This window comes from Gymnogyps californianus, chromosome Z, assembly GCF_018139145.2.
Source record: "Gymnogyps californianus isolate 813 chromosome Z, ASM1813914v2, whole genome shotgun sequence".
NCBI classification, from domain to species: Eukaryota; Metazoa; Chordata; class Aves; order Accipitriformes; family Cathartidae; genus Gymnogyps; species Gymnogyps californianus.
The window spans coordinates 3845252-3872133 of record NC_059500.1 but is presented as its reverse complement, the minus strand read 5'-3'; the positions used below and the strand labels follow the sequence as shown (position 1 = coordinate 3872133).

The window sequence follows — 26882 nt, the reverse complement described above, 5'->3', positions numbered from 1 at the left end:
GGAAGAGAGGAACAAGACTCTTTCTCCTCAAATATGTTTACAGTTTACCCCAGTCAAACATGGAGTTTTATATATTGTATATAAATTATTTTTTACTACCCATTTTTTAAGTTTTATAAGTGAAATCCAAATTCTCTATACTATTTCAAGATAAAGAGACCAAAAATGTCTGCTAAGTAAGAAACTATCTCTATTATCAACTCTTCCCAGAAGAACTTCTTAGAACAGAAATTTTCACATTGTGATAAATCAGAAATCAGTGATCCACAGAAATGTTGCTAACTACCAGGAGACAGATATACTATAATGTGCTATAATATGATAGAATTGGAGGCACTTTTATTATTGATACTAATAGATAGTCTTTCCTAACACTATTCTGTCACATACAGTATAGCTATTTTTGGTGTAGAGATTTTATTCTCTTGCCAGTGATGGGGGATGAGGTGATTTAGGTATTGTCCATTTGATTAAATAGGTTGAGAAATTCCTATTTCTGAAAACTTAATTGCCTACAAATTCTGTCATTTGAAAATGACAGAAAGAATTTTCTTCTACACTTGCATAGCTTCTTACTGAAGTTAGGCACACTTCTGTGGGTATTAAACTTGCTTGCCTGCTCTCCTGGAATAATGCATGGAATAATGGCTTTTAGCCTTGTTGATTTGAATACTAACATAAACAAAAAACCCCAAACCCACAGAAGAATTATTTGTTCTTTCTTATTATGTATCACACTAAAGCAACCTACATGAGGGAACACACTGACACAGGAATGGACAGAAAACATCAGAAACTAAGTTTAGATAAGGCAGAATGATAGCCATCAGCAACTCTGAACACTTCCTTAAATTCTGGATAGGCAATACTTTAGCCTAAAGTCAGGTTTTAGAAGGCAGTATCTGCAACGTATCAAACACCTCTGAACAAATTTGACAAGATGTCAGACACTTACTTTGTGTTTAAATGTCTGCCACAAAAACAGATGACACCACCAGCTTTGGATGTGTTCAAATTCTGCCTGGAATTGGACTAAAAGGGTAGAAGGACCTCAAAAATGCCATAGGTTAGAATTGTAACTCAGCAGTTCTGGGACAGACACATCAGTCAGAAATAGTAACTTTCAATGGGTGCAGACGTTGATCTGAGGAAAATTGTAGCACATGCACCAATTTAGTTTCTATTGAACCATATTAAAAAAAGAAAAACCTTCACATTTTAAAGCAGACTGTATTTTAGTGTGTCGCTTTTCTCTGGCTGATCGAATTCAACTGTCTTTCACATGCATTTTAAAAAAAAAAAAGTAGTTAAGATAAAGGTGGTGCTGCAGCACAGGCTTGAATTTCTTAGCATTCTGTTTGCAACAGTTCCAAGGGCAAATCCTGTTTTCAAGGCTGAGTCTCAGTCCACTTTTGCCAAATACCAACACTGACTTGAAGTAGATTGTTTAATGTTTGCTACCAGCAATAAGATACTTCTTAAGCCTGAAATTATAGCCTATAATTAAACAAATTAATCTTATTTTCCAAGGTACAGACAGCAAGATTGACTCATATAAAATCATTTATCATTAAATTTAAGAAGAACATTTTAGATTCCAGTTTGCTGTTAAACCTGCATGGAAGAATATAGTGATATATTTACTTATATTTTTACGGGGTTTTCCCCCAAAATTTTGGCCATATTTCAACTGAAATGCATGGAGCTTACCACTCGACAGGGTAAAAATCATTGTGGAATACAGTAAGATCTAAAATTATGTGTAAACAGGGTATAATTTGGGCCTAGTCTCACTGAAAGAAAAGCACCTTGTGAAAAATACAATACACTCAGTACATTAAGATCATTAGCAAGTAATTACATATATTTTAATCAATATCTATTGTGAGACTGATTTTTTTATAAGCATTATAAACTTGAATCCTTTGTGAACTACAGAATGAACATAAACTGTCACATTGTTTTTGACTAACTGCATGACTTTTTACGTTTTACTGCAGAAAACAGGCCACTGTCGTGGCTGTGGGGTTTGCATCTGCGTAGTAGGATTACATGTCATGCACATTATGAAACCAAGAAGTGTGAAGAGTAAGTATGTGCATTGCGTGGAAATGGTGGCTCATCTCAGCAATGCTGTGCACCTGTTGCGGTGTGCTGTGACTGCTTTTAATTCTTCCCTGTTCACGGAATAATGATCAGTAACGATAAGTAATTTAGTTCTACATACTTCTTCTCTTCTGCCAGCTAGACAATAATGAAAAAATTCCTAGTTTGCATTTTAGGAATGACTGTGTATTCCCTGTAACTGAAAAGCTGGTAATACTGTAGCGTAACATTTTGCCCTTGCTGTCTTCAGTAAATCTAAAATGATTTTTAAAGATTTGCTGTAGCACAGCCCTTCAGAAAATACATTCTATAACTTCAGTTCATTTTTAATCTCTTGCTGTTTATCAATGATTCGATCTGAGATTATGAAGCAGGTTCTCTTGATTGTATTATAGCCTAAAGTCTCTGTTCTGACTTTTTGCACCCGTGCACATGTATCTTACTTCCCTTTTGCCGTCCATAAAAGAAAAATGCATTAGTTACATAAAATGGAAGAGAAAAGGAAAACACTTTGAAAATGTGTAATGATGTTCCAACTTTCACATATATTTTAAGGAAAACTGCAGTTTAAATGAATGTTATATGCAATATCCTGAAGAGATGAAGCTTCTGTTAGAACCAAACACACAGAAATTTAAGAAACAGAAGAGCTCTGATTCGTTCAGTCATCTGACCTATCTAGCGTCCTCCATCTTAGTATCTGAACTCATGGTAATGCCCATGGCATCACTCCTTTTACTTCTACCTTGTCTGTTTGCAGTAGTGCATCTCCTTTGATAATGGGGAAAAGTTCATCATTTTAATTCTTCTTATGTCAATAGATTAAAAATATGTCCCCATTGCCTCCTTGTTCATTCCAATGTAATATTCCAGCTTTAGGTCACTAAACAACACCATCTGAACTTGTCAAAATTAACGATAGAAAAAGACTCCAGAAGTAACCTTCACCTGTGCACTCCATCAAGTCCCAGGGTACTACAAAAAGGACTGAGATCAAACGAGAAACAGAATTGAAGGTCCTGGGCAGCAGCTTGTTTAAATACATTTGTTCAAGATAAGAAGGAAAAAGAAAACATGCATTCCTTTGTTAAAGGGAAAGCTTTTTTGTGTCTAATATATTAGAGAAATTGTTCAAGAACAGTCCATCCTCACACACAGATTACTTGTGCAATGCTGCCAAGGTCAGGGTCAGCCTCGGTTATCAGCTGTGGACTGGTAAGTGCCAGACAAGCAAGCTAAGCTGCCTTGATTCTCCTTTCCGCACTGCATAACAGCCAGTTTCTAATTGCATGCTGAGAAACAGGTAAGTGAATAACTGTTTCCCTCAATTTAGAGATAAATGTTCCATTCTGACACACTTCTTTTTTAGTTGTATAAATTCAGACATATGTAGAGCATAAACCCCTGAAGAACAGTGTCCTAAGTATCCAATCAAGAGGGAAAAATCATATAAAATTGTCATTCTTTAAGAACAATTTTGAGTCAGCTCACTGTGAGTATTTTTCTAGTACGTAGATGCAACCAGCATTGAAGCACATTGTCTATTATTTAATGTATGCTTTTTATGCTTTTGATTTACAACAGTGTTTTGGGAAAACAGTCTGAAACAGAAGAACGTATTATTTAGCAATGATCTGTAAAATGTGCTGCATATCTGTACCTGTAATTGATCAATATTCTTACTGTAAGCATCAGGTATAGCATGACTAAGAACGAGTAGTATGTTCATATTGGTTATTCAGTCCCTGAACTGTAACAGAGCTATTTCTGTACTTTGAATAAAAATAGATTAACACATCTCTTTTACAGTTTTGTATCTAGGGAGAATAAATCATAAAGCAAAAGAATGCATGGTATTCCACGATGCCACAATAAAATTTGCTCATAGGAACCAGTGCTATTAAAAACACCACAATCTGCTGGGATTGTGGTTCAAGGCCTAATGATTAAGTTACCCTGAAGACTATCCAGTAATGAGGATTTGTTAATTCCCAGCTTAATAATATGCAATACTTTTGGATTGTTTCAAGAATTATTTGGGCTAAAACATTCCTTCGTATTCTCACTGACTGTAATCCATCAGAAGACTACTAAAAACAACAAGACAAAAAAACATGTTAAAAAATCATCTATTTAGCTGACCTAGCAGAACAAGGAGTTTGCAGTGAAGTTAAATTTAGAAAGATCTAAATATAGTGAAGTTAGCTTCAGGTATGCGTGTCAACTTCCTCTATTTCCTTCTTTTTTCCGGAAATAACTAATCTGTAAAATTTGATTGAAGAAAAAAAACCCCAACAACCTTTTTTTGTTTTTTCTTAAGACTATCTTTGTAATAATACATAGAGTCTTGAAAACGTTCTGAATTCTGATCATTTTCATCAGACTATTTAAGTAACTTGCATCCATGGAATACTTTAAAATTCAAAGGATTTAAAAAAATTTAAAAGCACACCATCACGCCAACCAGTCAAGTGAAGGCTTAATGGGGTGGCATTTTACTTGACAAGAATAATTGTGACATTGGTACAACATCCAAAAATAGTAAACTTGAACAAATGTGTAAGTCTTTGCAGTACTATGGCTTGTAGCCCCAAACCCACAAGCATGAATGTATATGCCTAATTTGAAACACTTGAGTAGTTCACTGAAGGCTGCAGAACTGTTCATGTACCTAAAATTAAGTACATACGTAACAGTTAATATGAATGAAATCACAGACTTTGTTACTGCATCCCAATGAGTGAAGCAAGCCAATGAGAATCTGAAATCAACGAGTACATTAGAGATGCAAAAGCAAATCCTTGATGACGTTCATAAACCTTTGGTGGTTACAAGTTGTGTGCATCTAAATACGGACACTGTATTCAGGTGAAAGGTAGTACTATCAGTGCATGGAACAGCACTTCGAGCAATTTGGTAAAAAGTGTCCCAACTGATTCTACAATTGAATTCAGGTGTGAAAAATGCAATTAATTTTTAGACTGAAAATGCAGATATGGCACTGAAGAAAAAAGCCTTATGTCTTGCACAAAGTACTTTATGAATGCCCACAAGTGTAGGATCCATCTGACCTCACTGAAGCCATCAAAATTTGGCATCTAGTCTAAGCTTCTTCAAACATAGGCTTAATCATCAATGGAGAAAATTAGGCACCGTATAAACATAGCTGTAGACATCTCACCATAATTACAGGGACTATAATAGAAATAGCAAGACAAACAGCCAGCAAGACAAGCAAACAAAGAGGATTCCTTTCCATCTGAAGCTTTGTACAGCTGAAGCCTAGTGACTTAGATTGCACAATGGGAACAAGAAAGGAATAATTCCTTGTAAGGAAGAGGAATAAAGATGTATACACAATTTTTTAAAATATATTTAATGTAATAATGGCCCATGTGTCCTATCTAGTAAGCAATTATATTGACATACTGTGTATGTTAACATGGAAAAGCTTGTACCCTTATCATGCAACACGAAACTCATTGTTAAGAAGTCACTGTCAGTAACTACACCACTAACATGCTTAGGTTACTCCACAAATAAGGAAACAAGAAAATTTGAAATAACAACTCCAACAAGAATTATTGAGAGCAACCATAATAAATATGGTCTTAACAGGTATTATGCTGAAAAATAATAATGGAGAAAAAATAAGTAGCCAAAAATGTAAATTTAATTTTAATGTTTTCTGATAAGGATATATGGTTCAAGACAGATTTCCTGGGGGAGTTCCTTAACTGAAGGCCTATCACAGCAAAGGACATAACTTGCCAACCTAAGATGTGATGCTGAGATTCCTAAAATGTGCTATGGGGGTGGTGATATCTGTCAAGATGATATTTGTGGAGGAGTTCTTGAAAATAGCCAGGATCTAAACCATTAAGGATTTCAAAACTAAGAGAGCAAACTTTAAAATCAAACAGCTACTTCATAGCAGACAAACTAAATGAGTTAAGGTACAAGGGGGATGATCATATTTGCTCAAGACAGGATGGGAGTGTGTCACTGCATTCTGAACAGGCTGCAAGTGACAGAGCTGAGCTGCTGGAAGCCTTTCTAGGAGGGAATTACAATAATCCTCTCCATCAAGAGGGCATGTGCTGCTGCTATGAGGTCATCACAGGATAAATAAGGGCACTGTCTGCATCAAGCACACCACTAAAAAGACATTTTTCAATCTCGTTCACTGCAGAAATCTCCACAGACGAGAGGAGAATGAACTGGACATCAGAATTTTTACTAGTTTCCTACTGCACTCAAATCCTCCAAATCAGTCCATAGTGACATGTAAACGGAGAGAGTAGTCTCCTAAAGATAACAAATACACACTGGTAAGATTTGTGCTTTTGCTGTGGCTGAGGCAGAGGTAGCTCGCCATCCTGCCTGTGTGAAAACAGAGCTACACTTGTGGAATCCCTGGAGTGAGAGGCACACAGCTCCTTATCGCTCAAACTGGGACGAAGTCTTTGATATTTAGCATTCCTGCAATACCCACCGCAAGCACGCACTTCGTAACATGACTCTGGTGTCTGCCACACTAACCTTGAACTTCAGCGCTGCTTTGAAGAACCATAAAATATTTTTATCATTAATCTGATAGTCTGCACAACAAAATAGTTAAATAGTTGGCTAATGCAGGCATGAGGATATAATAATGCAGGCATTTGGAATACAAAGTACTTGATTTCCCCACGCTTGTGCAAACTAAGATTTCCTTGCATTTGTGTATGTTGAATTGGCCTATAAACTGAAAAATGTATTGTAAGTAATAGCACACAAAACCTCCTTGTGTTCTTAAAACACGAAAATATTAAATATGTATGCAATTAAAATGTTGGGGTTCTTGGTTCATCAGATTGAATTAAGGTAATAAAGCATCATTACATACATTTTCTAATACATTTATGTACCAGTTACATCTTGAAAGCTTATCAAATTATTCACATTATCTGTGAATTAAAGTATTCAAAATCAAGCACTTATCGGCTGCCAATGAACAACAAATAACTTTCTTAAAAGAGAAAGCTTATGTGATGTATACAGTATAGGAACCTTCTAGTAGCATGTTTATTAAAAGTAACAGCTTGTACCCCTACAGCCTGACCGAGTTTGAAAGAAAGTTCAGAATGGAGTGGGGGAATTAGCTGATGAACTTCTGTCAACTACAGCAGTAGCCTTCATGAATAATTCAATATATGCCCCATCCCCTCTATGTCTCAACAGACTAACAGCTGCAGCTCTCAAATGACAAGTGTTATTTTTTCAGAAGCTTCTGAAAATAGTATACTGATTATAAAATAATGTATATAATAAAATAAAGTTTTCCGTCCCTGCTTTTCACTTCTGACTTACAGTAACTAGTGAAGTTTTACAGCAAAAGGAGGGATTTTCAAATGGACTATTTTGAGTTATGCAGCAGGTCTACAGAAGCAGTTGGGAAAAAAATTCAGGTCCTCTACCTTAACACAACCACACGATTCACCCAGATTACTGTGTCCCCAAAACCTCATTCAGAGTAGCTTTGTACATAAAAGCTACAAAAGTACACTTTCATAACATGGATCTTTATCATGGCTTCATGCAAACAGGAAGAAACTTTCTGGTCTGAGGTTTTTGTATCAAACATTTTCTGTAATGTTCTCTACTTCATAGTGAAAATTTGGCACTTCAGGATGTCAGGAAATTGACTGAACATGTTTGGTGAATATTCTGATGTGGAACAGAGTTTCTCTTGAGCTAACAAGCCTTCAGTAAAAGGGGAGAGAAGCTTAAGGAGATAGTAACACAAGCTTCCTTGATGACAGTGCAACTGCCTCTACCATCAGTCCAGTTTAGGAGGAGAAATGGTTTTCACAGAATGTCTTCTCACACTCCAACAATTCAGAACAGAAACTGTACAAATCTGCTTACTTGCTTTTTTATTAAGCAAGGTAGGCAAAGAAACCAAAAGTAGGCAAACTCCGATCACTCAGAAAAAGACCTTCCACTGTCACCAGGCCTTACTGCTTAACGGAAGGGATCTCTCAGATAAGTTTGTTTAAACAATTTGAGTATTTTTCAGTTTTGTGAAAAGATTTTTCAGTGGCATTATGTAACAGTGGGTATTTAGGGAAGGAAAACATTAGCTTAATGTAATGCTGAAATAGCTACACACGTAGCTGTTTCCTGATTTACTGAGAAGCTACTGTGCGCAGCACTTCTGACTGAAAGCAGTAGTGGACAAAATCTTTTTGATGATACAGACTGAAAGATCAGCTTGCTGCTTTGCATTTTTTTTTTTTTAAATATAAATATATTATCTTTTTATCCATGAGCCAGCTTCTGTTTATAAGAAGTGTGCTCTATGCAAAAGAGAAGAAAAACTCTTCGCCTTGCATGCCCTATATGGATATACGCCGTAAAAATTAAGCAAATATTGAAGACTTGAAGGTGATCTTTTTGCCAAGAGATAAGCTGAAAGGTTTCTTAAACATCTGCTTTACCTTCTGGTAATGAACTGTTTCTCTTCTCAGCTCCTGAAATGCCCTGGCTCTTCTTGTTCAACATAACAGCAAGATCCTTCAGTGCTTGAGTTGCCCAGTGGGTCTGGTCTAGGCATGACTTTAATTGGGATGCAAATTATTTAACTGACCATTTGAGTAAGAGCTTTCTTGCGCTTAGATTTTTTCAGAACTGGAGTTCTATCTCCTACTGATGCCTTGTCATAGAAACATAAAGGAAGTAGATTTATATGATGGATTGCAATTTATATTACTAATTCTAATACAAAATACTGAAGAGAGAGGTTTCATTTTATCCCATCAAATGGATGTTTTCTATACAGTCGGAATCTGCACAACCAGAGAGCTATAATGCACATTATATTTTCAGCTGCTTACATTTCATATTTTAACAGTTAAGTTTTCAAACAAACTAAAACAGAATTATAAGACTTTGGAAACAACAAAGCTATCTGTCTGTTCTTATTTTCACATTTTTTAGCTAACAGAAATAAAAAATTGGAACAGTTATTGAGATAGTGTATTTGAAAGCTTAATAACACTGCCAATTTAAAAAAAAAAAGTTAATATGGTATTAGATAGCTTTGTCAGTTGAGCTGTTTTCAAGACAACTTAGAAGTGCTACTACCAAAGAGCTGCTTCATCCTCAGCCATCTTAACACAGTTAATATGGTTAATTTTTGCTGCATACTATGAAAACTACATTCAAAAATACAATATTTTTCTTCAAAATACTAAATTCATAATTAAAGCACTGTCTGTATTTTTGTCAAGGACAAATTGTAACAGAGACGGAAAGCCACAATAGAACTGACCAGAGATTTGATTACTGACATTTTTGCTTGTTGAATATAGTGATTGGATTCAAAATGAATAATTTGTAAGGTATCTCCTGCACCGTATAAACACATGCAACTTCTACGTATGAGATTTATGCAGGTGGAGCATGACTGCATACCGCAGCCAAATCTGTGTGCCGTTTAACAGTCAGTGGTCAACTCTGACTCCAACCAGACAGTCCCCTTCTCTCTTAGATTGTGGATAAGTATTATTTCTGCTTGAGTAATGTGTTGGTCCCACATCCTGGGGCAAACAGATAAAAAAGGATAAGTGTATTTTTAAAAAGAAAAAATTCCCCAAACAAACAGTGCTTTCACTAGGGCAGTACTAGCCCAAGAAATCCAAGCTATCATTACTGGTAAGGAGCCCGGCTCCATGAATAATACATTTTTGGGGCCAGCTCACATCACAAAAATAGGTTGTCTCTGCTCATGAAAGGTCCACATCTAGGCTGATACAGGGAAAAAATCTGCTTCATACCACTACAGAGGGTGGTTCCCCCACCGGAAACAGGCTACTGGCAAGGCACTGGAAAGTATTTTCAAGTGAAAAAGCCTGTACTGTTCCACCTTGTGAACAGCAAGAAAATGTAATTTTTTAGTATTGATTTTACCTTAATTTTCCAGTGTATAATCATACATCAAACTAATTCCTTTCATGATATTTTCCAGTTCTTTAAGTTACTGGTAACAGTGTTAGAAAGCATAAAATGCAAACACATACAGGACTTAATGACCTATTCTATATATTTGTTTATCCGAAGATACACAGGTATCTTCATATTATCACTTGAGTAACTATCAATATTTATTCCCGAAACATTACTGGGAGACTGAAAATACTAGTCCCTATTCAATAGAGACGAAAGTAAGGGGAATACAAAGCTAAGTGCCCTACCCTATGTAAATAAAAACCAGCAGCATTTATGCAAAAGCAGCTCCCAGACTATTGTTTTTCTGCTAATCACTTGATCAGCTTTCCTTATGGATTTTTTTTTAGATGGAAGTTATCAGCTATGTATAAAACAAAAAAAAACCCCCAAACCATCTTGACTTTACATCTTCTCACTTGTGACATATCTACAGCTAAGATCAGCACTGATGTCTGAAACAGACTCTGAAACTGGTAAACTTACGGAATAGAGTTCTATATAATAAGTCTTCAGCTTTGGAATTTATCATCTGATTTGTCCAATCTGGATGTGTATAAATTTCATCTTTTTTACCATATCAGGTTCCAAGTAGGATCGTGAAGTACCAGGCAAACAGATTTGAGATTCTTGTGCTTAGCATTTAGATTTAAAAGCAATATATTGCTATGCTGAACTGCAGTTCAGTTTACAGGTTGTTTTTTTACAAAGGAAGTATAATTAATATGCTTAAGTTTAAAAGAAAGTGCACCAAAAAAAAATCAAGATAAATACAGGTTAACATAACGAGAAGGTGTTACATTCCATAGTGTTTCCTTTGGTCTTTGGCCTCTTTCCTGACACTTTGTAGAAGTATCAATTCTCGTGACATATATCAGGATATGAAATCTATCCCTTTAGAAATGTATTAAATTATCCCATTCACTTCTCGCTGCCCAACTTACTAATAGGTGTGCTGGTCCTGTTGTAATCTTGGTCTTAAAAGTGTAATAGCTAAGTGGTAACAATATTTCTGGAGTTGAACTGAGGCTAGCAATCAAGGCAGAGAGGTAGCAAAATAAATCATTTGAGGATCCTTTTTCTTCTTAGCCTTCTTTTTACCTGATGTGTGATAACGGATATACTGAAAATATTTGTCTCTTAGAGATAAACATATTAATGATTCCCATCCAAAAATAATTTTAGGACCAATCAAAAAAGTCAGTATTATTTGCAGAAACTCTAGAAAGATCTAGCTTGTAACAAAAAATAATATTAAAAAATATAGTAATGGAAACTAGAGGTTACAGTCATCTTCTAATCCAACCTGTCTATAAAGCCAAGAAAAAGTTATGTTTGGGATGCTTATATATATCATTTCCACACCCCCATACACAAACAAATATAAAAGTACATACAAAAACCCACTAAAAAATACTATATTTCTAACCCATAATATAGAAGGACTGTAAGTCTAGAACAACAGGAGAAAGACTTTCATTTTATGTAGTAACTGTATATATGTGAATAAAGAGCACCACGTGTTTATGGACTGATTATTTTTATGAGGTCTAACTGTGAAGAGACATTTTGACAGTTTTATTTACAGTGTAAGGCATACCCAGAGGCATGCAAGCATAGTTTGAAAACCATATATATTTATATATAAAGCACACAAATATATATATATGTACATATGTATAAATATATGTACATGATCATAGCAAGTGATTTTACAGAAAAACCACAAGCCGAGCTAACATGGCAGTCTACTGCTGCAGCGTATTTCTAGATAGCCTTTTTAACATATATACCCTATCAGTAACATAAAAGCTGCAATTATGTGAGGTACAAAAATATGAATTCAGAGTTTTAAGTATATAAAGGCACTCCTCAAAAAGAAATGGTGTTTAAAAATACATCCTAAAAATACAGATCAAATTTCTTTAAATATATTTAATTTATGTTAATGTATATATGCATCTATTTCAAGTGCAGCCAAGTCACTGAGCTCATTAAACTACTTTTTGATTTTGGGAATTAATGGCGATTTCCACTGTTGAAGATTTTTTTTTTTTTAGCTATAGATAAAAAAGAACCCAGAGACATCAACCCCTCTGAACCAAGTACAATTCAGAGATAGAAGTTAGATCATTAAGGATGAAAACAATAGGATTACAGGCAACATCACCTTGTAAAACAAATTTTGTTCTTTAATAAACATCTAGTGTCCTCATACATATTTAATGTTAGCAGTTTTTTAACGGCTTAGGCTGTAACCTTAGTAGCCCAGTGTGGAATTTGCTCTTGTCATCCCTGCTGTCATCGGGATAGAGGTAGAAAGCAGCAAAGAAGTAACTCAAAGTTATATTTACCAAATTTGAGCTGTTGATTAATTTTCCTCTGGCAAAGACATAATGGGAACACTCCATCACCTCATAAACAGCATTATGCAGGTTAGACACCTTCCCTAAAGTTTAATTAACACACCAACTCTTCCTACTGAACAGTGAGAAGAACTGCAAGACATTCTTAATAGTAAAACTATCTGCATTTCTTTTCCTTCTACCTTCTTTGTTTACCCTGTTTGTTCATACTGTTAATGCCTTGAGGTAGAGGCTGTCCATTAATGTGTATTTGCACAGCATCATGCACTATAGGCCCTAATCTCTGTTAGGACCTGTAGCGGTTACCACAACACAACGATAAGGGGTAATGTTAAGGTTTAAAGGTTTTTTTCTGTAGGCAACAAAGTCCAAAATAGTCAAATTTCATTTTGCTGTTTGTATCTACTCAGCCTCTTACTGGACAAGTACTTTGCACTAGAAGGAACACATACCCCCTTATACAATATCCTTTGTATGCTTCATATGCATGCAGAATGCACAAGACTCCACATTTTTGGATGACCAGCAGTATTTATAAATTGGAATATAAAATTTAAAAGAAATACCATAATATTTTCTAAAAAGGAGTTGGGAATATTACACTTATTCCAGACTGGCCAGGATAACTGCCACCGCTTGAAACTGAGGTCTGTCAATGTATTGTGATGATTTCCTATATACGTTATTGTCAAATCTGTATTTTACAAACTAGGAATTAAAAAGAAAGCTAAGACGTTAAACAAATACCCTGTTTAACCTAATGCAGAGTAGCCTGGATAAAACCCTATGACTGAGCAATATATATAAAAAATAAAAAGTATGAATTTATTCTCAGTTACTTTTTAGAAAAGAGAATCCTGTATAAGTGACTACAGCAGCATGTTCTGTCACATTCTTTCCATAAACTGAGCCCTGTCAGTGACAGCAAAACAGATTGTGTGCATCTGCTGGGAATGAGCCAGATGACAGTGGAAGAAACACACATGGATACCTTGGCACAACAACTAAAGAAGAAGAAGAAAAATGGACAGAAAGAAGCAGAAAGTTCTAAACTTTAATTAAAATGGCTCTCTAACAAAAGTGAAGTTATCTAAGAGTCTGTTGCAGACTGTATGCTTTGCTTTAGACTGTAACTTGACAAAAGCAACTACATATTTATCGTCTACATTGTCTTGTTTACTCCCTATGGTACTCATATGGCCACCATTCCCACAGTGTCTGGGTCCCACAGAATTTGCCTCAGGGAAATACCATCCTCATTCTACAGACAGGGAATTGATGCACCAACAAAGTGAAATCCTGACAGTCATCCAAAATAGGTTCTGGAAGAAAGAGTTAAATCCACATTGCTCAAATCCAGGTTGCCATCCTAAACGCTAGACTATCCTTCCTGTGCTCAGCTCTGCTTTCAGACAAAAATACTGTTATACCTAAAATTGACATTAAACAAATAACCTGCTAGTACTCTAGCATTACAGGACTAGCGAGCCTGACAAGTTAAATTAGCACAAATGGTGACGGAGTCAGCTTTGCTATTGCTGCTCGTATCCTCTCAAGTTTTACTGTTGAATATATGGATTGAGAGCCCAAGATGGCTCTAAACAGGATCAGTGAGTTGCAGTCGTCAGTACAGAACTGCTATCACAAATAGTGGTAGCTGTGTATTCTCATATAAAAGGAGAACCTGATCTTCACTAATAGTTAAAAAGCACTCCCAGATACTGACTCATCATGGCAGCAGAACTGCATGCTTATGCTCAGGAATGAATTCAGAAATTCTGCTGAGTCTCTTAAATAAATCTTTTATTTCAGGTGTAAAGTAACTTACATTGTTTCCCTTCTGGTTAATCACTTGAAGATAGACCAAATAGACATGGAAGTGCTTTTTTTTTATTTTAAAGGAAACGGTATTCTGATTACAAGGACATACAAACTCTTCTGAATTTTGCTCTGATGTTTTACACACAGTTTTGCCTTATATATCAGGAATAAGATGTGACTGCCAGCTGAGTAAAGACTAGCATAGCACCTAATGGTCCGAGCAGCTCAAGTAATCTATTTAGAGCATCTGGAAGCCTCATGAGGCCAGCAGTCTCAGCCTGTTATGTATTCCATATGCAGCGACTATCTAATATTCTGATGGTACTTCAGAATCACATTAGTAAAATGGAATGATTTGGTATTTGTAAAACTCATATATATCATTACATAGTACAATAAACATCCAGCAGACAGAAGCTGACGTATACTCGCCTAGTCTGAGAAAAGCTCTAGAACAGCGTATAATGCACCTTCATGTTCCATCTCATTTCAGGATGTGTGAATGGCAGCCGCACATGTACAGACTTTAACCCCCAAGAGGGACTCTGAAAACTGCTTAAGTCTGCTTATAACGTTCTTGATCAAAGAAGTGGTAGATCTCTACATATTCTTCCCAGTGTGGTCCGGAAGAGAAGATAAGGAGATCTTCTTCTGAAATGTTCTATTCAAATGGTACCTTTGTTTCTAATGAGTCTGGAAAAAGAGTCAGAGTGGAACTGAGAAAAAGAGGTGGATGTTAATTAACAGCATGAATGATAATTCCGTATATAAAGCAGTTTTTAGTAGGTCATCAAGTCAGTGGAGTTAAGCTAGAATACACGAGCAAAGGACATGGTTTCATATATTCACTTACATCTGAAATACTGTTGAATAAACATATTAATATCTGTGGATGTAAGTTCTCTTTGTATTTGTGAAATTGGAATTTCCCGATTATAGTTGAAAGAAAAGAAAAAAGCAGCACATTTTTACAACTTATAAGCTGTTTCAAGCTCTTGGATAAATACTAGTCAAGACTGAATATCGGCATAACTTTTTAACCAGAGTTGTTATTCTTCTTCATTAATTCAAGCATAATAATGTGGTCAGGAAGTCAGGATTGGATTCACACCCACATATTCAACAAGCACATTAACTGTACAAGAAACTGGCTGAAGAGGCATGCATGCTAGGCCACAAGGTCTTTCCTAAAGGACCACCCAAGCTCTGCTGAAGATGACTGACAACATGCACATAATGGCTATTTTTGAACTATTTGTTCTCATAAAGGTTTACTAAACACTCCTAGGTCGCCTGAGCAATTTATCGCACCCTGAAGCTGTACTTCCTGTCTCAACCAACCTATAATCAATCCATTACTCATTTACAGCATGCTCGTTGTCCTCATATTCAAACACCTCTTCATGTTTCTAACTCCTATCCTAGATTTCAGAGCTTTGCTAGGCATGGTACGTCTCAGTTCAAGAAACAAACTCAAATGAAAGAATGAGGCCATAAAATTACGGAAGACTGACACAGAGGTATTTATAAAAGATCTAGTTTCACATATTTAGATGAATACACTTGTAAATGTAAAGATAAAACAAAAGGCACTTTCTTCTTATATGTTGTATTTTAGAAAGTAAAATCAAACTTTTCAGACAATGCAATAGGAAAGATGGCATGGAATTGGTTGTTTAAACTAGTTTTAAGCTGTATTACAGACTAGAAACACAGAAAGGCTTGTATTTTTTGAGTAAGAGAGATAAAATAGCACAAGAGACCAACTCAACAGCTAAGGAACTATGGCATTCCAGTGAAACATGACTCAATTACAGCCCTTCATTTGATGAATATTTAATTATCTATACAAAAATGGGATGGCCTCACATTTGGAAACTGAGAGTAGCTTTCTCCTAGAATATTCTATAGCCAACTGATTAAGGACCCTTCCAGAAAGACAGAATTGTCTTTTCTGTGAACCGCTCTAAATTAAGCGTAGGAAGTATTTCAAATCAGGTTTCTCAAATCTTGAATTTCTGCTATAAAAGTTAAACCAGTGCTTATAAAGAATTTATAGACTTAATTTGGGGATGTGGATTTCAGTAGACAACAGGACACAGCAAAGTAAAACCTAAATTCCCCTTTTTTGTGTTGCCCTAAGTCCTTTCTAATTATGTGGATACATCCTGGCATGCTGAATAGATTTTAGCTTTTACAGCATCTCAGTAAAGTTGCCAATTTTCATCCATGTTTTGCCCTTGGAGAACTGAGATATTGTATAACAGACTTGCACCAAAAAAACAAAGCTTGCAGCTGCATTTAAAATTACGTTTAGGGGTTCTGAGTCCCTTTCTTATATTGTATGCATCGGACTGTTGTGCAGCTTCTGCACTTCATTTGCAGGCTTTTTTACCTTGCATCTGTTGCCCCAAATAAAGTTCATGTATCTTTTTAGGGATGATGATTAGTGAATTGTATGTTAAAGATATACAATATATTTAAAAAATCCCCCCTTTAAGTTTTGGAATTCATATTGAAGGATTCTGCTCCCTGGTCTTCTTGGAAATCGTCACTGATGCGTTGCATACGGAGCTGGAGATTATTATATTCAAGAAACTTGTTTAAAATTTGGAGCACACTTTAGAACTGAATGTGCTGTAGGTTCATTTTTTCTATAGAAAACCTGTATTTTAATCTTAGATATCTAGTTTAGGTCATGATATATTCAAAACGTGCTCTGTGAACAGACATGATAGTGGGTATTTATTTAACTGTTCTGCATTTAAGATTAGCATTTAGACCAACATATGAAAATAGAATGCTGATGATTCTTTTTTTTGCAAGTATCAGCAGGGGAATCTCACAAAACTATGTCTACAGATTCCCTGTGATTTTAAAGAGGCCTTTTTGATATATCTACATTGTATTTTGAACTTATATCTATCAAACATGGAAGCTGTATTTTTAGGATGATGTTTAATTCACAGAGCAATCTTCTGATCCATTAGTGGAACAGCTTCCTCTTTCCGATCACATCTGGAAAACAGTAGAGCAAAAGGAGAGAACAAATACTTTCTTCCTGACCATCCTCAAAATTACTTTTTATCAGAAATCTGTAGAACTGCTATTCCATGTCCTGTTTGGGGTAGTTAAAGTAGAGACGGTCTCACGACAGGTTCGCCTTTAATCTTATACAGAAAAATGTTGTAGAACATAGTGCTACTGCTTTACAGACATTTAGCGACTTGTAACAGAAGGCAGCACCAGAAAATCACCACTTGTCCAGATACATGACAAGTACTGCTCTTCAAAACAGACCAGAATATCTTTCTTTTGTGTCATACCTCTTTGTTGCATCAGATATTGCTTCATATTGTTATTGACACCCCCCCACCCCCAAAACTTAAATAAAGAACACACTCTGCCTCCATTGAGAAATCCTTGTGCTCTCAATTAAGTATTTTTCTACAGGATTAGAAGCAGGGGGAAAAAAAAAATCCTAGTAGCATTAAAACACCATGCAAAAATACCACTTCTTCTATTGCTTTCTTTGTATCTGTCATGAGGATTTGTATTATGCCTATCACCACCGTATCTTATCCTTGATACATTTTTTTTAAACCATGAAATTCCAGAAAAGATAGCACTCAGTAAGGATGCCTTCAAGATGACTATTCTGCTGATCACCACAGAATGTAATCCTGAGTTTGTGACAATATCTACTGGAAGCATAACTGAACTAAATGTAATGTTCTGGATGGGGATTTAAGTACTGGAACTTGTACTGAAGATAGATTCTCATTTTGCTTTGTCAATATCAAGTTTTGGAAAAAACACAAAAATATTAGTCCAAATTTCAACTTGTATGCCAAGAATATTATAGGAAATGTAGAAGAATATTATTCTGTTTCTGTCCTATGCATAATCTTTTTTATTGCAGCATCAACAATAAAACAGAAACGCCAGATCCTATTGTTATCCCAGTGAAGATACGCAGATTTCTACCTACCAAGGATATAGGTAGGCATTCTCCATTTCTGTACATGTAATTACAGGCAGTTCTGCTTTAATTAGGTAACTTGCCAATCATTCCATCATGTTTCCTTTTAAGAAAAAACTGGAATATTATTTTCCAATTAATACTCATTTTTAAATGTAATTTTAAATTATTTCCAATTGCTAACAACACGTCACATAAATAAAAGTACTAGTAATCCAACAAGCCTGGGTTATATTTTTCTTAATGTGTGCTCCCAAGAACATTAATGAAATTTTGCTTCATCCTATTTAGTTTTAAATAAGCATACCAGTCCATAGGCTTTTACTAACATTTATGGTCATATTTCTGATCTCTAAAATTTATGTGTGTGTGTTTTGGATAATGTTGTACATTTTGTATGCCACAGCAAGGATGCATTCCCTGGCTCGGTATTCTGACATAAAAAATGTGTCACATAGAAGTTTGGTAAGTGTGCAGTTTCACACTTATTTCATATATGGCAGTGGGGTAATAAGCTGGATTTTTTCTCATTCTGCTGCTATATCAATTCCTTGTCTGCTTCTTATACACATAAGCAAGATAAAGGAAAAACTGACCATTTCTCCAGGATTCTGTGGGCAAAACAGGTTCTCATCAAATACTTCTTCAAAGATCAGTTCCTTATAGGTATAGAACACATTTAAACAATCATTGTTATTATTTTGTTAAGACCGTTGCCCTATGTCTGCAACAATTAAGGATTATTCATAGCAAGATGAATTCGATACACTTCAGCAGGAAATTTCTTTGAAAAAACTCTGCAAGATTAAGGTTTTAAGTTCGAGTACCATGTACTGTCCACTCTCCTCCATTTGCATACCATCTTACCAAATAGTCCGTAGCCACATTCTTCCTAACCTTCCTAAAAGCCTTCCTCCTTTTTTGCTGTTTCTCCCGCTTCTCATACTCAGTATAGGCAGAAACAACATTCAGGACACAGATGGACAGACATAAAGCAGGCCGGAGGATAACTGTAGAGAACATACTGTCTCCTGCTGGTTTCACAGAATATCCTCAAACTGTACTAACTTTTTCTACAAACTGCCCAGGCATTCCCAAGGGTTACGGCAATCAGAGGGGAGCTCCTGGCAGCACATGGCTGAAGCTAAAATGCCAGGCTGAAGGGGACGCATGGGCCAGCGCTACGGGATGGTCACAGAACCTCAGTGTCCTGTTGTTTCTCTACAACGCCCCCCCATCTTTAGGGACAGCTTTTCCACCCAACTCCAATGAAATGATTTAAAACAATCTCCACTGACAAGTCCACATGGAATTTTTAAATGAAAAGTGCCGTAGTCTAGCTTCTTACACTGGTGGACACGTTCTGGAACATTTTAATTTCTGTAATGATCCGACAATAACTAAATTACTTGGATTAAAATAATGCACCATTATTCCAAATATAATGTCATATCACAACATATTTGTCAGTAGGGGGAAGAATTTATTAGAAATCAAATAAATAGCACATGCTACTATGTTACTTGTTATTTATATTACTAAAAGTAATGTTTCACGTGGACAATGTCCTGCATTATGTTTACTTTTGCAGATGTGTTTTATAAACAATTTCACAATCCTCCCTCCTTGTCCTTTGTACATACTTTGCTAACGGCTATTGATTGACTACTTAAAAGTAAATAGTGAAATTTAACTGAGCATGGGTTCCACAAATGGCATGCGTCCTGTATCTATAAAAGCAAACATAAATAATGTTATTTCTAATTCAGTTTACTTAACTGTACATCTTGTGATCATAGGATGAGAGATAAAAGACAGCAATGTCTAAGGTGAATTCCTGCACTGGCATTTGGTTAATAATAATTTTCATGATAAACTTCACTTAATCAACTATACAGTTCAAGAAATAAGAGTCAGAGATGACCTGTTAGGTTGGAGTCTAAGTTTCGTATCAGCAGTGCTTTATAACCTGGGAAAAGGAGGCAGTGCCATCTGTTCCATTCCGTCCCTAATCTGTGGGCTGCCTTATGGTTAACTTAAATGAAGGCAGCAGATACTGACTTTCCACGACCTGCTATATTGGCCAGGATCTCTGAAGCTCTCTCCGCTTGAACTATTGCAGCCCTCCAATGTCAGGGAAGGTGGCAGAAGGCAGAGATAAGTACATCTACCCTGCTGAAGCAGGTGACTGTTAAGTCACCTGTTCGGGGAATTACAAAAGGGGCCTAGGCTACAGACCTCACTGGTGTGATTACTGAATCCATCTTGCACAAGAGTGTATTCCATACAATATTAAAATAAACACTTCTCAGACCATTTATCCAGACCTGGTTCTAAATAAGTCAGATAATGTACTTCTAGAATTTCCTAGGACATACTTCTGCAATCTGAAGGTATTTAGTTGTTAAAAAAAAAGGGGTGGGTGGGTGGGGGGAAATGTTTAGTGGAGTTCTGTTTAGCTGCATTTCAGAGTAATAGTCCTACACTTGAACTGCCTTGAAGATTCTTTTTCTCTGTGCTTCCCTCTATTTCTCTTGCAAATTTACTTTCTCTTTGCAAGGGAAGAAGCAATGTAACTATATGAGAAAATTCTATCACTTTTGCATGTTAGCTTTCCTGGCTGAATAACTGGTGCCATTTGCATACTTTGCAATACTTTCAAGATGCAAGGAAGTTTAAAGGCTAGGATACCATCCGATGTTTAGTGGCTTAAATAAATGGCAGATCTTGGAAAGGTCTCTTTGCAGTTTAAAACTAAAGGGAGAAAAATGTGATACTAACAGGGTTGATGGGAGAGCGCAATCCTAAAACCTGCATTTTTTATATATTCTAAAATCAAACACTAATTCCCATGACTGAGATCTGCTTGTATAGATTTAACTCTCTGTCTTCAGTGGGAAACAATTATTTTATCTGTAAGCAGGCACCTAAATTTACCATATGTGCATTGAGAAGAAGACACAATTTTTTATTACCCATATTAACCGGTAAACTTATGATTTTTTAATTGCAAAATCATTTTGTTTCTCTTTAAAACTTCCTTAGTAGAACAAATATCTAGGAATTCCGCTGCTTTTCTTTAAAGTCTTAGAATAACAGACTATATTTCCAATGTCATCATTAAATTGATCTCATACTTTACATAAAACTGTGTGACATTAAAATGTGCAAAAGTGCACTTAGCCTTGGCTGCTTCTCTATCATTATAAGACCGTACCTGACAGTTCAGATATATAGCTGGGGCCCATAAGTTGTATTTTGTCACACCGATGCTAGGTAACTTTTTGAAAATTACGCTCTCCTGTCAAAAAAATAAAATATTCTGCTGTTGTATGATATAAATCTAACATAACTGAATGTTTTTTCAGGTATTCATGAGTTATATGGCCAGACTTGTAAGAAAAGGACACTATACTTCAGTTTTTACCACTCCAAGCTCCGTTTCAATATTTTACGCACATGAATCCCTTTTCAAAAGTACTGATCATCCACATCTACAATCAAAAGTGTAAGGTGCACATTTTGCACATTTGAAGACTGTCCTAAGACAGTCTTCTTGCTTATACAGCAGTAAAATAACCAGAGGCAATTACAAAATGTGATAACGATTCTTTAAGGACTGTAATGAGTGAGCATGTCTCAGACTAGTCTTTTTCATCTTATTTGGCCATGAGGTACTTCAGGATATTTCAAACATTTCTATAACTGCATTTATTGCCTATTTCCAAGGGCTTACTTTTTGAAACATTATCCTACCAAAATTTTTAAAATTCCCTTTTGAGCCTCATAATACATTGTTGAGAAGTTAGTGTAATGCACATAGGAAACAAAAGAAGAAAAAGAAAATGTACTTTACATATAACATAAACTTTTCAAAATACAGCTAGGCGAAGCTAGAATGAAAGAAAATCAAAATGTGCTTTCAGTGTCCATTAAAGATGAAATAGCTGAATTTACAGGAGTTTCCTGTCTGATTATAATAACACACACAAAATTAAATACATAAATATTAATTTTATGTATCACATAAGATGAAGACAATGAAAAAACAATGTTTACATTTATGGTTGACTCATTAGTGTTTTATTATGTGAAACACTAGGAGGCATCAGTTGGGTAAAAAAAAGAGTTCTTCTTTTGAAAAATGGTAAGAAATCAGCACAGAAGTTATCAGCTTGGAAGTTTCATACTTCCAAATGTTAAAGGCTGTACATTATAACTAAATTATGCAAATAGCTGAAACTCTCTATTCTCACTGATAAATGACATATTTAATAATATAGGGACAACATTTAATTTCCTAACTCTTTTTAAACCAGACTACTATGTTCACATACGCAACACAAAGTATAGTTTTACATCATATTACATTTTTAGAACTAACAGAATAAACTAAGATGACTTACTTGTTCCTCAATATTATACTTTTTGATAAATCTGCAAAGCCCTGACATGTTTTATGCACTCTCCTCTGCACGTAAGCTCTTAATAGGGTAACTGCAGTGAATTTAGTATAGTCCTAGGCACTTTTAAGAACTTTTAATTGCTATTACAGGATATCATCTACGCAAAAATATTTTTAAAAAATCCCAGGACAATCATCTACTACATTTTAAATATATTTCCCAAAAGCAGTGAATTAAGCAGCATTTTTAAAATTTGTATAACAATCCTACAAGTGGCTCTACCTTTTACTATAAAGTCATACAAAACCACTAATGTCAAAATTGAGTTTTCCTTCCTTCAAATTGCATTTAACAATGACTAAGCAACAGAGTTATAGTTGTCTTATAAAATAATCAATTGAAATTGAAGTGTGCCTTGCCACGCTGCAGCAATCAGCTTTTATCTCTGCCCAATCAAAATGACATGTGAACTGCCTAATCCTTCTTTTGTAAGGCACATAAGACTTTGTTGTCACTGTTGGTTTTGTGAATCGCCTCTATAAGCTGGTCTGATTTCCTAAAGATGACAGATCCTAGTGAATAGACAAGCTCTACTGCACTGCAGTGAATGAGACAGTGAGATTAAAGTGGAGGACTGAAGACACTAGCTTTTAATCACCTGTCCACATGCAACATTGACCATTAGTTCTGAGAAAATTACCTTAAAGCTGGTCAGAGGACCCAAATAATTCCTTTTAAAAATAGAAAATTAAAAAATTACATTTTTCAATTTTTCACTTGCACCATCAGTTGTTTGCTGACCAGAGTTCTTCTAAGCCCATTTTGTTTCTGAAATAAGATGCAAAACTGTATTTTCATCCTTTTCAAATGCCAGAATACTAACCCTACTCTTAAGCTTGAACTTTTCTAGCTGTTCAGAATTACATATGTAATTTTTTTGTATTTTATACCTAAGTCACTATAGAGCCTAAATGAGGATGTAGCAAAATCTCTCTGCTGAGATCATATAGCAAAATTTAAAAATCTTAAAATACATCACAAATATAACTGCTTTGGTTATTCTTCAAAATGCTGAAGCAGAGACTATAAACTCCTTGAAATTATACAGCACCTTATTTATGTTCATCTTCATAATCAGTGTTTTCAAAAGAATACCACTACACCTTACGTGATTTTTGGATAAATTATCATGTAATTTAGAATAATGATGTCCAACAGGTAAAAATGGAGTCTACGTATCAAAACCCAAATGCTTATTCTTTCGAGCACCTAATAGCAGTTAATGACTTCTTGCTCAATGAGATGTAGAAATATCCTTATCTGTCTCTGAAGATGAACTGAACTATTCTGGTGAACAATAAATTAACCTGTTACAGAGAAAAGTAAAATTAAAAGAAATGAAGTTGGCAAAAGTATTCTATTCGCAACTCCTGCTCAGTTCCTAAGTTTCTGTGTAGTTATATTCATCTACTGAATAGTGAGCTATCAAAATCTTTCAGAGGTAAACTTTTGGAAGAAAGTTCAGAAAGCTTCATTTCTCTTTGTCTATAATGTTTTAGATGTTTTAAAAAACAGAGCCATTTAAGAGAGGCATCTCTCTGTTTCTGAATATACATGTTGCAGTACACAAATTAAGAGTGTTTATAAAAAAATAAGAAAAATTTTCTTATCCTATATGGAAAGAAAATTCACAGTAAGAAAGTATTTGTATGAATTTTCTTGTGACGCTCCAAAACTAGCAGTTCAGGAACATAAATCTAACAGACTTAATCTCACACACTAGTCATCATTTAGTACCAATTTCTGTAAGGCTCTTAAGCCTAAATTTCCTTTTTTGTTGGTCAAGTAATCTTAAAAGGATACAGACATATCTGGTTCCTGCATTCATTTATAGGACATTGAAAGTGACATTCTTTACACCTCTGTCCTAAGAGAGCTATGGGACAGGCAAGAGGTTTAGGTCTCCTTGGGGCCTGATCCTGTAAATCATTATTCCTGTGACTTGTTCATTTTCACACAAGTAGTCTCAGCATTGTCAGTGGGACTAGTTGTGTAAGTAATGTTTGCATGAAAGAAGGTTTTCACGTTCAGGTCCCAGAACTATCTTCTCATACTAGCTATGCAGGGCATATTAGTAAAAATATATATAAACAGCAAGTTGTTAAAATAGAAGGATGTGTACTACAAGGAACATAGACACCTTGAATTAAAGGCCATTCTCTTAAGTTCTTCTTCAAAGAATTTTTCCATTACTTCCAAAGGGACTTAAGCGTGAGCAGAGACTTCAGTGTTCGACTTGATATGAATTATGTATTCATTAATATAAAAAGAATAATATAACAGGTATTTTAATAAAACTGATAAAGTAAGAAAGTCTTGCGGATTTTTTGACTTCATGTTAGGTACTTAAAATCATGTAACAAAAATAGTTCACAAAATAACAAATCCCCAAAGTGGCCATTTGCCTGAGCGTTTGAACTGGAAATCAGTATGTATGTAATACAGAGGTTAGAACTGGTTCACAGGTGGTTATATTTCCATGCCCTGCCAAGCCTCTAGGGATTAGAGTTATTATACTCCATACAAACATCTTTAGTCTTCAACCACAATACCCGGGAAAGTGCCAATTAAAGAAATATGATCACATTTGCATCTAATATAATTGGTTTATCATCCATCTTGTAGTTCTTTTAAAGTAAAGATATGAAACTAGGACATTTGCCATTAAGCTGATCGTCAGATATGTGCTAGGAAAATGCATTTGGTGTCAAGACAATTCTTTTCTGATCACCAGTAAAATACTGGCAAAGTGCCTTTCTCTGCTTAATTCTCTTAAATCTTTACTCTTAAGTTGTGCATTACAATATTTAATTTCAGGATACAGGTATTTGATAATAATAATTATTATACAAAATAAAGAAAATAGAACTCTTCTGTAAAAGACAATGCTTAGGTTCCCACAATGATTCATTAAGTTTTGTTCTGCATCGTGCTGCCCTTTTTTTTTTTTTTTTTTTCTTTTTGAGAAAAGGAATTATCAGCTTGTCTTTATACTTGTTTTGTTTTTCAGGCTGACAGAAGGTCATACTAAGTTTTATCGGAAATGCTAAGTATTACAGTTACATAATGCACCAATAGTCTTATAAGTCTCTCATTTACATTAAACTTTATCTTAGCCTGTAAGTAACTGTACTGCAGCTAAACCAGCCAGTTTTGTAAGGGTGATTAGCTCTACTCTCTGGTGTTAAAAAACGTAAAGATTACTCAAAGTACTATGTAAAGCCCAAAGCATACTATTTTAAAAGAGATCTGCAGCCCATGACTTAAATTCCCACATCAATGCAAAGGGTCTTTCCATCTCAAACATAAGTATTCAAATGAAAGATGCACAAAGTTAAACACTTGCAAGCATGCATTACCTAAACTCAAGAACTGAAGAGCCTATGATACAATGAAGTTTAAGAGCATTTCACTCAAACTGGATTGTTTCCTTAGTCTGATAAATCAGGGTGCAAGCACTACAAGGTCATAGCATTTGGTGAACTATTCAAATCAAATAAGCTTCGAACACTTCACAGTATCAAGCACACAAATGATGTAAACTAACTTCATCAAAGTTTAAACACATGACACTGATAGAGACAAGTCAGCAATAATTCACTAGACAGTGATTTAACTACGTTACTTGTCTAAAAAGTTACTTTTAAGCAATTGCACAATCATACACTTAAAAAGTCTGCAAGTAGCCTCACTCGCAGTCCACATACAATGATAAATTCTTCAAACGCAATAGGAAATGTACATAGGGCTTTTGTACCATGCCCACTATATTTTATTCCGATGCTGAATTTCACATGTACTTACATTATAAACATTTAGCTGTTTGGATGATCAGACTAGTCCTTGAGATATTTTCCTTTCACAGGAAAAAGAAAAAATCCCTTTACTTCTTCCAGCCTTAAATATTCACCACCTGGTTCAACATGCAGCCTCCTTGAATCACACACACAACCTTCAAAGTCAATCCAATAAGCAGCCAGAAGATGTCTGGGGGGGGGGGTGTATGTGTGTGTGTGTGTGTGTGTGTGTGTGTGTGCGCGCGTGTGTGTGCAGCGTGGAGGAGGAGAAAGTGGCTGAGCTGCTGGTCGGATTAAAAGTAGCCGGGCTCGTCCTGAAAGCGTCCAGGAAGGAAGTGACAGCAGGCGAATGGGA

General features: G+C 35.4%; 1 protein-coding gene across 5 annotated transcripts in view; it reads right to left on the bottom strand.

Annotated features, from left to right (window-relative positions):
- The window catches only part of MEF2C (myocyte enhancer factor 2C), a 127749-nt gene extending 101085 nt beyond the window's left edge, over positions 1-26664 (bottom strand). For all 5 annotated transcript variants that reach the window (XM_050912473.1, XM_050912475.1, XM_050912474.1 and 2 more), the window contains exon 1: positions 26535-26664. The gene's annotated coding sequence lies outside the window, so the exon portion shown is untranslated. The remainder of the gene's footprint in view (positions 1-26534) is intronic.
- Between the last annotated feature and the right edge of the window lie 218 nt (positions 26665-26882).